Raw genomic sequence first — 12052 nt, 5'->3', positions numbered from 1 at the left:
GGACAATATTTCTGAATATTTGGATCTTTTAAGCCTTGATAACTAGCTCTAAGAAAGGATTTTCCAAATCAGAAGGATTTGAATTGATAAACATTAAAAACCGTAATTAAGCATTATCGAGCATTTATTGAATGTATATAAAAAAACGAAAGAATAAAAATAAAGTCCATTTAAAAAAAATGCAATTATCTTACATTGGTTTTCATGCATGTGACGTCAGTGTGGGCGGGACAACAAATGGCAATTCGTGGTGGCTTGGTCGCTAAACTATTAGCTAAGTTCTCTACCCTCACAGCAAGCCACTATATCATTAACAATGTGACAGTGTGACAATGTTCACAAAACTTCAGGCGAGTACATGAAATTTAACCAACATAAAACTGTCTGAAAGTGCTCGCGGTGGTTCTGATGTCCACTAGCCCGCTGACTCAGGTAAGCTAGCATCTTTTAGCTATCCAACAGGTGGCTTTGAATCAGGGCTAACAGTTACCTGACACCATGGAGTGGATATGAAAAAGACAACCAGTGCGAGGGATCACTGGACACACGAACGGAGAGTTGTGTACTTGTTGTGGTTACTTGTGTCATGACTAATGTCAACTCAACACTTTTGCCTTAATCTTCTTCCCATGCAGAGAGTACAGCCAGGTGTAGCAGAGACGACAGGTAAACCTGCCTGTAACGGTGCATAAAGCGTTACTCCCACTGTGGTTTCACCATACAAAAGTTTTTATTTTTATTTTATTTTTTTATACCAACTTCCAAAACAGTATACTTCACATATTTATATGCTATACACTGTATACAATTAATACTGTTTGTAGAAGAGTTTGGACTCTTTGCACAGGTGAAATTAATGACATTAACGATGGCTTTGTTTTGTAAAGGTGTGTGATTGAAGCAGCAATTAAAGAATCAGGGCCATCAACCTGATTCATGGAATGAGATTTAAAAACGGTAAAGGTCCCAGCGGAGGTGGACTAAGTGGTATCACCCTAACAGGTGCACTAAAACAGCAGAGTGTGGGAGATGGCAGTCGAGCATAATCTGTGCATATCCACACGGCTTTGAAAAGGGTTAAAACTGTACTCTTTTAACAAATAGAATTGGAAATTAAAATGTTGGAAAAGGGAGTAGCTATGTTTTGTTCACAGTGCCAACAGGTGTGAGCCCTTGGCCAAGTAGTGGCCAGTTGTGGTTTCTGATTCATGAATGCTTCTTGAACAGTTTTTGAGTTTGTGCTTTGAGGAGCAGCAAGGAAACTTTTCTCCTTCAGTTCAGATACAGACAGGCTGATTTTTTTTTTTTTTAACTATTTCTGGCATTTCAGCAGAATCAATATGTGGTCACCATATTTTTTCATTGTTTCACAGATTTCAGTTGTGCAATGTAATGATTCCATGCAAATTGTAACCAAAAATTACCTACATTTTATTTATAGAAGTTCTGGTTTCACCCACTGGTTTCCTTAAGCAGTGGCTACATTTTCATGTAGAAGTGAAATCCAGGTGGTGGTGACATGGCAGTCTAACAATGTTACTGTCTGCATGAGAAAAACATAATGCTCCTCAGTGCGGGTCAGTCTTCACCTTGCTGTAATCATGTTACATCCTCATGTATGTCACGTGCTCTGCAATGCACGTCTTTATTCTGTCTAAGTTGTCAGTAGGGAGAATAATGTGTGTGAGAAATTTCATTTCAATTCCGTTTAGCTGCTTCGGGTTGGTATTGTGCATGCTGGTCACAGTAGCTGTGCCCCAATTCAGGGGCCATATCCTTCGGAGGATGCAGTCAACAGAGGTGCTGTCGTAGACCGCAAAGGCTGAACCAAAATGAGACAAGCGACTTCTGTTGCCTAGCATCCTTGACAACATGTAACTTTTTTCACAAAAATGTGACGTTTAAGGCCCTTTGTTTTAACAGTTTTACCGTTAGCTGTTGAACTGAGCTGAAACGCAATACTTTGATTTAAAAGTGTAATCCTCAGGCTCTCTGTCGGTGTAGTTTGCTTTCATTACTGGTGTGCAATGAATCTTGGAATACGTTTGGCTATGAAGGAGCCACCCATTGGATCCTTTGTTGCCTAGATAAAGAAGGATGCATTTCTTTGCCGCATTTGAATGGGCCTTGGAAATGGGACAGCCTAGTTGTGCCGCTGTGACACAGTTTGGTCTTCAAATGCAGCCTCTGAAAGATGTGGCCCCTGAAGTGGAAGGCTAGCGTCATGGCTTACGGCAACCTGACCAGAGCAGAGCCATTGTTAATGCTACTTGTAACACCTGTGCTACTTCTGCTTTGACAAGTCAGAATGTCTGATGTGAAAAAGGCCTAGAAAAGAAAAGTTGATCTCATTCAGCAGGCTCATTTATCTGACTGAACTGGGGAAGTAAAGATCATAACAGAGAGGTTGTTGGCTAATTTCCACGTAATGTGATTGTAATCCCTGCTGTGTAGTTCACAGAATAGCAGAGAGGACAAGAAAGTGCAATAAAAGAAATAATTTTGCATCTTTGCCTCTTTTTTAAATCGCTCCAAGACACAAATGTTCCCTGTAAACAGTAGCCCTCAGTACAGATGTGTCAAGGCCATTTGGGGAGCAAAGTATCAGGCAGGCACTAGTCAACCTTTTTCACAGCAGAACATTTGACCTATCAGTCCCAGAAATGCACAGGTGTAGTTAATAACATAAATGATGACTCCATAGTAGATAAGGGACCCAGTAGTGGGCCAGCATGCACAGTACCACAGGCCTGGATCTGACTCACCTGAAGGGACTGCAGCCCTCATTAAAGTGTTCAGTTACATCCATGTTCTCCTGCTGTGACTTTTCAATATGTCTAGTTTGAAAGGGGTCTTTTAGTTTATTAGTTTAACATTTGTAGATTCATTGCCATCTGAAGCACACTGCACAGCATTGAGTAATGATGTGTTCATTGATATTTTAGACCACTTGAGGGAGACAAAGTACATCGGACTGGAACAAAAGTTGACAATGCACTTAACAGAACATGCTTAGCCACAGAATATGTAAAAAATTAATATGACGCAAAAACTTTCTCATGGATTTGATTACTTGTTGATTTACACATGCTATACATCTGTGAGCTGCTTTGTAAAAGATACAACTGAACCTAAAATAGTACACAAGCTGTAATGTTAAAGTGCAGGAATCTGTGAGCCTGCAGCTCCTACCATACATGTACACGTTGCCTGTACATAGTGTATCTTCAGAAAGGGCTGGTGAGTTAACACATGGCTATAAAGTATATTAATCAAACACTGCATATTCATTGTCATGTTTCTTACTAATAATAGTTCATGATACATGGGTTATAAAAGGCCATCCACAACACTTACATCTCCAAGTGGTCTTAAAGATCTGTAATAACATGTGGAAAGTAGCATGAAACAGATAAAGGGGAAGCACTTTCACATCCATTATATAATAATAATGGAAAAGACTGATGAGAATAGTTTTGTGCGGATGCTCAGGAAGTGACATTTAAAGATGAGCAACAAATGTTGACCTCAAGACAAGGCTTCTTTTCTTTAAAAACTGGCCACATATCCTGTCAAATTCAGAGCTCAGCCTCATGGAGAATGGTTGCATTTGGGCACACGATGGGATTCCATACCTGAAGCAGGTCTCTGTGTGCTCTGCAAATTTGGAGCAATAAACTCCCAATTTAAAGCTGTTTCAAGCTGTCATAGTCAACAGTGGTATGCCTGCACTTAATCTGGTAGGAAGCACTATCTGATGAAATGCTTTTAATTGTAGCCTCAGAGTTAATAGTTAACGTTCCAAGCTACTTGGCATGAAATTGTGCCATGCAAGGCATGAAGGTGCTTTGTGCTGCTGAAAAAAATATAGGGGAAAGGTAAGGAGGGGGCATTGATGTTCAGCCCCTCCAACCCATAGATTAACATCTACATACCATGACTGTGAGAACCTTTGAATATATGCAGTGCTGGTGATGTCATGGAAACAAGAAGCCATGATTATCCAGGTTTATACATAACCACACAAAAAACTACACCTGTCTGCTTGGACAAAAGATCCATTTCCTTTACATATACATTTCTGCAATTGAGTCCCTACTCTTTCCCTCGACTGTGTCCACAGCCTCATGGTTATAGAATGTCAGCAGCTAGCTTGTCTAGTAATTTGATCCCTCAGTCTGTGGTGGTTTAGCTGTGCAGAACTTGTTGAAGTGGTTCACTGTGATTTGAGGGTAGTGAATTAAAACATTGAGCCGGTTAAACCAGTTTAAATCTTTGCAGCAGATGGCACAAATCAATCAGTATTTTCAATAAATGCATTTGGAGAGAGGCAGAGTAATGAATACATGACCTCTGCTTCCTTACCTATTGCATGTACAGTATGTGCTTATTCTGCTTGTGTTACATTTCTTATTATAGTATCCGTCTACTGCCTTAGAGAAGCTGTTTTTTTTTTCCAACTCTTGCTCAATTTCTGTTTTACGTAACAGTGTCTAGCATTAACTCATACACTATGTGCCATGTCAACTGCAATTTTCATGTGTACAAATATCCAGCATCATAAATATATAATGCTACATAGTTGTAATGTAGTGTGAGAACTAATGCTGGGAACACAGCAACTGCATTTAAAAATCTGCATAGGATTATTATGTGGGGGCAGCTGTAATCAGACATATTTCGTGTGCAGTTACCAGATCCCTGTGGATTAGATGTTTGTTAGCATAATACCATCATAATTTATGTTAATTATGATTATTGTGGCAATAATCTAATGTCACGATCCTGTTATGAAGGAGGAATTAGGTTATTGTTGCCCTTAAAATGAGACCAGATGTTTGTGTTATTTCATGTTGCCTCTAGGTGGCCATGTTTATCATATTCTGGAGTTGAACACAGCAGAGCAGAGCAGATTGTCCTTCTTCTTGCTTCCAAACAAACTTTGCCAGACAGCTCAAAGTGTGTGCAGAGGGCGGTGCTGGTATTGTTACACCACCACTCAGGCATTTTACACCTTATTCTGTCATTTTATAATTTTACTTCATCATATGGAGAGGCCTTCTGCTCAGACTGTGTACCAAACACTTGAGATGGCTTTTATTGGACAGGATTGATTTAGGTTGTGATGATAGTGTAGATGCTCTTACAGCAAAGCCAGGATATCCTGACTTTTAGTTTCATGTATGGGTCAAGTTCCAAAAAAGCTGGATCATGCATTTCCATAATGCAACTCAATAGCATCATTTTATATACAGACTGGTCTCTCATCAGATCCTCTGTGCCTCCTAATTGCCCTGCAGATTCAAATCTCAGGCCCAAGCCAAGATGACCCTGATGATATCACTATGACATCACCAGGGTCATTTACAGAACACACTGTACAGGAAAATAGTACCTCTTATGATGATAAACTAGTCCAAAATACAAAAGTCAACAGAGTATTCAGAAACAACTCTCTGCTGTAAACCCTGTCACAGTAGAATTAAATTTACAATAGAAAGTAAAAAAATGGCTCGAGGGATCACAGATGGATCGAAATAAAGCACTAATCCTAAAAACATAAAAACATTTATATCAGACTAATTCTGCAGCATTTCCCAACATATGCTATGTATCTATTGTGACCAAGACATAAGTATCTGTGAGAATTTAAGGGGTGTACCACTGCACCCCCTAACGATGTCCGCTCTCACACAGGCCATATGGCAGTGTGTGCCTAGCTCCTATTGCCAGCCCCTGCTCTGTGCACACGGGCTAACAGCTTGGTGGACACATAATTAATTTGCTAAGGCGTCTGCCATTTATTTTCCAACCTACATTTTGTTAATTGGACAGAGGAGGTTAAAATCAAATGAATGTCTGTGGGTATGTTAAAGCTACTAATTGCATGGAATTTACAAGACAGTGCTTGCTTGTGGGAATATAGAGTCAGGGGAGATATTGGGGAGGTTGCTGGGGAGGAATGTGGTGAAAACATCATATGCTTTTACTAATGTGCTCAGTAGGGCCTGTGCCACAGAGGACAGCAGACAATTACCGATGATCACAGACAAACATGTGACTCATCATTTGGAAAAAATTAGGAAAGAAAGACAGAAGAAGAGTGGAAAGACCCCTTTCTTCTCACAGACCTGCCTTACATGGCCTGTGTTGCTTGTAATAAGTAATTTCTATGTCCTGTGTTGTTTACAGCATAATGGAACCTGACATAGCAACCACCACCCCCCCCACCCCTTTTTTTTTTTTTTTTTTGCTGTTGCGTCATTTTGCCCATGCTACTATTTAATTCACTAAGCAGTAACTGTCTCTCGCAAGCAAAGTTGAATCAGACATGGAATATGAATTTAATCAAGTTAATTGACTAGTAAATGCAAATGTTATTAGGAGACGAATATGCGGCATAAATCTCGATGATGCCTGGTTTTGTATTTTGTAAACATCAAAAGATGATGATGAAAGTTGTTATCTAAATGATCAGAGAGATAGAAAATGTGTATAAAGAGAAACTGTTAATTAGAAATCCTGAATATAAAATAGGTCTGCCATTGTATTATGTTTTCATTTAATACAGTTCCTTCATACTGAATAATTAAAAATGGTAGTGCACTCAGATAGCAAATAATTAGCTGAGAAAGATTAGAAACATTTAGGAATGTCACATAAAATGATATATTCAGTATCTCAGCTGCTTTTTCATGTAACTTTTTAAAGTCTTTATCTCAACGTCTGAGCTTTTTTTGGGAGGTTTAAGAGAAGAAATGATGGGGTTATAAGTGCTGAGGCATGGAGATGGTGCACTAGGGGTTAATGACAGTACAATTGATTGCACTCATTCAGGCTTTCAGGGGATGATCCAGCTAGCTCCTGCAGCAGCTGCATGGAAGGGGTGTTCGTATGGTGCCCCTCGAGCAGAGCAAAGCGGGGCACGTTGTCCACAGTGGCAATCCCTGCTGTTGTTAATCACCTGCCTTCCCCCCCAATCCCCCCCCCCCCTTTCTCTTTCTCCCTCTCTTTCCCCTGCACTGATTTGCAGGCGCAGATTAATCAGAGCATGGGGGCCTTGATGAAATTTTGCTGTTATTGTTCCCAATTTTAGCAACATCTTTTATTGTCTTCATCATTCATTTACAGGAGGGAGAAGGGGGGACTGTGTCAATTATGCAAATGATGTTGCACACTTTTGCAGATTACTTCATTCGGTTGCCATTGTTTGTGAGAATTTAATTATTAAATATTATTATGCTCATGTTTCCTTCAATTTTCCAAAGCTTTGTTTCAATTTGATCTCTCCTCCAGCTGCTCATCCCTTCGCTCTGAGCCAGAATCAAAGCAGTCTGGCATGCCAAGGCCAAACAAACTCCTCTCAATTTAATGATTTTGAAGTTAGTACCTCGCTCTCATCTGTGGGCTCAAAACTATGATTGGAAAAAGGCAGACCACATCCAGTTTAATGACCAGGAATTGAATTCAAGTTTATTCAAAACTGACATTCAATTATGTAGCACCTAATGACATTTTAATCTCTTTTCTTTAATTCCCAGGAATTGGCTTTTCAAAGGCTTTGTCTGGCAGCAACACAGACAGTCTGAATAAAGAGTACAGATTGGTATTAGATCCCAGAGATGATAGGAAAATTAAAGCTTTTATAGTTCACACATTCAGAGGAAAGGCAGTGTTCCCTTATTAGACATTTCAATCCCTGTTTCTTGAAGCCATCGCTGCCATCTTTACTCTGACATGATAAGTTCAAAATTTAAATATTGCAATACATTTTAGAAGGCATTAATCAGTTTCTACAAACTCTTATTTGATAATGCCTGATTATTTTAGGTTATGGGAAATTTATCACATGTGGATGAGATTTGATCATGTTGATTGATCTGTTTAAGTTTTATCATTTGCCATATACTTGAGGCTGCTCCTTAGGCTTGGTGCACACTGATTTTAAAAATGTGGGGGACAAACATAATGACAGATTCAACCAATTTTAATACTTTAATTGCAAGAATGCCAACCCCAGATGATTCGGTCAAGATGAAGGAGTTTTCTGAAATTGTATTGACGTAACAAATACATAAGAAAGCTGCAACACTTGCAATGGAGTTTAATATTACAAAATAATTTTATTTGTGCCAAATCCTTCATCCTACATATCCAGCAGTAATTAACATGTCAAATATATTTGATATATAAATGTACAAATGGGGATGGAATTGTAGGACAGTGGTTCCCAACCTTTTCCAACTAATGGCCCAGTTGAAATGTTTGCGGCCTACATCCAACCCCATAACAATGTGGAGGCAAAACATTTGAAAAGTTTTTAAAGATAATTTTGATAATTTTGTTCTTTGCAATACCTTCGTGGCCCACAGGTTGGGAACCAGTGTGGTAGGAAATTGGCTGAAACCAAACTGGTGAATTCAGTTCCATTTTGACCAGTGCGGAAAAGTTAAAGTTCCAGTAAACAAAACCAATGTCAACTTAGTTTTGGTCTAGTAGGCTAAAACTACACTATATGGTGTTAAGTGTATTGCTGCAGTTAACATATTAGACATGATGTCAGTGATATCTAATAAAGTTACTACATAACATGCCTCAAAGGTGTGTGTTCACTTGTGTGTCCATGCTGCAGTCTTCTAGGAACTACTCTTAATTTAACCAACTTAAGAGACTTCTGGAGCTCCCTTAAATGTAGTATCTTTATGTCAAAAGAAATGTGACGACTAGCTTTTATTCTTAAGTTTGCAAGAAGGCATGAAATGAAAAAGAAGGTTTTTTTTACTTTTATCTTCCGTTTTTAGACGATGGATAAATAAAAGTTAATGCTAGTTAATTGCATCATTTCTTCTTTTACCTCCTGCAGCCCCACTACTACCCTTGCTCTTTGGCTGCTTGCCCTGACGGAGAAAACTTATAAGATTCCTGTATCATTGTTTATCTCATGCACATGGCGTACCTCACCACAGGTCACTGGTTGAATTATACACTGACTGCACCTTTGACTGCACCAATTTAAAGGGATAGGATGAGGTCATGAGACAGCCTCATGAACGGTCTTGTGAAGGGGAATGGCTGGTTCATGAAGGGTTGGGGGCTGGGCCTGAAAAACATAACCCGAGGACCACTTTCTCGCTGATTACTCATTGACGTTTTCCTGCCTTGTGGGATACTTCTGTGTCTGACAGTTGCTCCCGCAGTGGGTGTGTTCAGCAGCATGTCCGGTGCCACTCGTCATGTTGGCCATGGCTGTGGCTGGGAGGAACAGCTGTCTGTGTTAACGAGGCCATAGCCACACAGACCAGAGAGGCGGCGGTGCTCGAGCAGACCAGAGCACCACTCAGGCTCCATAAGGCCCGGGGATACGTAAACAATGACTTAATGAGAATGCGTGCCATTACTGTAATTAACACAGCTCACGTCAAATACTGTCAGCTTTCAAGAATTTCAGGAAGGTCTTGCATTACATTGAAAAGGTTGGCATGCAATGACCAGAGGCCCTCCCTACAACATTCACAACACAGCCTATACAGAGCATAAACACTCTCAATAAAACAGCACATAAAAATATTACAGTCTACCATCTGTGATTTAAACGCCAAACATAAATGTCATTTTCCTCAGTATTTAACTTTAATGTTATGAGCTGTAATTAAATCTCAATCTATTCTATTCTTATTTTTTATTTCATTTTTTTGTACGTTTGCTCGAAAATAAATCATCTCACTCACAGACACAGTTTGTAACCAAAGGTTATTCAGCCACTCACAGCGTGCAGCGTAATAACATAATTTCAGCTTGACTGGCAGATTTTTCATTTACTGTTGCTACTCTTTTTCTTGAGATTATCTTTGTTTTTAGGATTAATTTGATCACAGAGACCAAAACAAAATGGAAAAACACAAGTAATGGCTTTTTTTCTTGTGGCAATTGCAGTATAATAATCTGTTAAAATGTTGGATGTATAGTGGCTGAAATTAGTGACTCTTGAGCATGCCAATTCTTAAAACATACACCCAATTCTAAAGTTAGATTAGTTTCGTTTGTGATAGTTACAGCGTATCGTGATTGTCCTTCTTTAATGGAAAAATACATCAAATTAAGGCAATAAAAGTATCTAGATATGCTATTTCTTACATCTGCAAGTAAAATAAAATTCTCAAGTTGTGTTTTGCAAGATGATGTTTGGTTCCCTATTCAGAGTATTTAGGATTGACATACCCACATAAAATGTCAGCAGACCAATCAGTGTCGAGGTGGAGTTCCATTGCTTATGAGATGTAGGCCTCACCACAGTCTGATTATGTTTTAAACCACTCCTTGTATCAACTCTGGCCACTTCTTGCTGAATACCTTTGTGTTAGCCACTCAAAACCCTACTCTATGTCCAAACACAATCCATATAATTTCAACCTGTGGGCTTTTGTATATGCAGTAAAGGATAGAATTGTTAGCTAGTTATGTCTCAGAGAGTCTTATAGACAGTTTTAACTGACAATATTGGAGGAAAAACAGGCAAAAGAAATTGCACACAAAACTTTGTTTTGTTGTGAAGAATTGTATTTCCCCACTAATCACTCTTTTTAGTATTTAATGTATATTCGTGAAATATAGGCTGAAAAATCATATAGTGGCCCTTGCTATATAGTGGTAAAAACTGTCACCTTGCTAGATTCTGTCAGTGTTAGGAACATTGTGTCTACACAAGAGGTGTAACGTTGCGACCTGTGTAGACAGCTGGATTGCTTGAAATAGAAGCGCATCTCTTCTGTCAGATCAGCATGAGATGCACAACAGGAAGATATAGCATAAGAGTTTTTTGTAGCTTGGAATCATGGTTACTAATATGGTATAAAATTGTGTAACATAGCCTCCATGACGTCACCCAAAGGTTTCTAAAGAGTGGTTTTGAAGCTCAGAGTGGGCTGCTCCACTGTTGCCATCTTGGCAGTTCCTGACTCAGCCTAACTCCACTGAAACTTTGGCACATGCCAGTTTAATAACTATTAGCATCGTTAGGACAGCTGGGCGTCTGGGCATTTTGCTTAAAGGCTAACCCAAGGCGAATTCATTTGCTGGCTAATTAGCTAGTTAACGAGCTAAACTAACAAGCCAGGTATGGTGAGTGCAGGCACCCATCTATCAGTCAAAGTGGCCACGCCCTCAATTATGTATAACATTAATAAAATTTAAACCAGTGAGTTAAATAAAAATTGACCCCCCCATACAGTTGCTTTTAAAGGGGCCATTATCTATACAAACTAAAACAGTTTTTTGTACCAGGCTGTAAACATGTTTATTTCTGCTGTAAAGCTGGGCATTTTAACATGAAGAGAGCCTAAGGGGACTGACTCACTTTTGGAGCCAGCCTCAAGTAGCCATTGAAGAAACTGCAGTTTTTGGCACTCCCATGTTGGCTTCATTTTTCAGCTCCAGAGATTGCTGCTTGCATGTAGTATATCATATAAAATTTTCAAATGTTAGAATTACAGTTATTCTTTTTAGAAATGTACAAATGTTGACATAATGTGTTTGTATTAAATTGTGGGGTTGCATAGAATATTATTACCATATTTGTTTTAAATAAAACAAAAAAAACAACAACACTGACAAACTTTTATTTTCAAAGGGACAGACGGCCCTCACAGTGAAGTTTGGCAAGCTCGGGAAACTGTATCCCAAGGTAAGTAAGTCCTAACTATATTCCTTTGCATGGGATGAAAAATAAGTTGGTGGGGGGTGGGACAACATGTTACTGAGGTCAGTCACCAGATTTAAAGCTGTGATACTATACTGAGCATACTGTGGATTGTACTGCACGTGTGGTTTGGGGACGTTTTGATGCTCCTGTTTCACTGTGGCTCTGGGTTGCCATTGGAATACATAGTAACTTCCCCCACAGAGGAGCAAGCCACCATTTAGGCTTCTGCAGTATATTTTGTGAAAGGATGTGGATATTGCTTGAAATCCACCTGAGTGCTAAGTGTGATGATTACCTCTGTTACACTGGTTTGATTTGATGCCTCTGTTGATCTGGGAGGGCAAAGCTAAAATA

Source organism: Trachinotus anak, unplaced genomic scaffold (genome assembly GCF_046630095.1).
Source record: "Trachinotus anak isolate AG129_WGS33_773 ecotype Australia unplaced genomic scaffold, CSIRO_AGI_Tana_v1 ptg000010l, whole genome shotgun sequence".
NCBI lineage: Eukaryota > Metazoa > Chordata > Actinopteri > Carangiformes > Carangidae > Trachinotus > Trachinotus anak.
The sequence above is the reverse complement of the archived record's forward strand: the minus strand, read 5'-3'. Positions refer to the sequence as shown.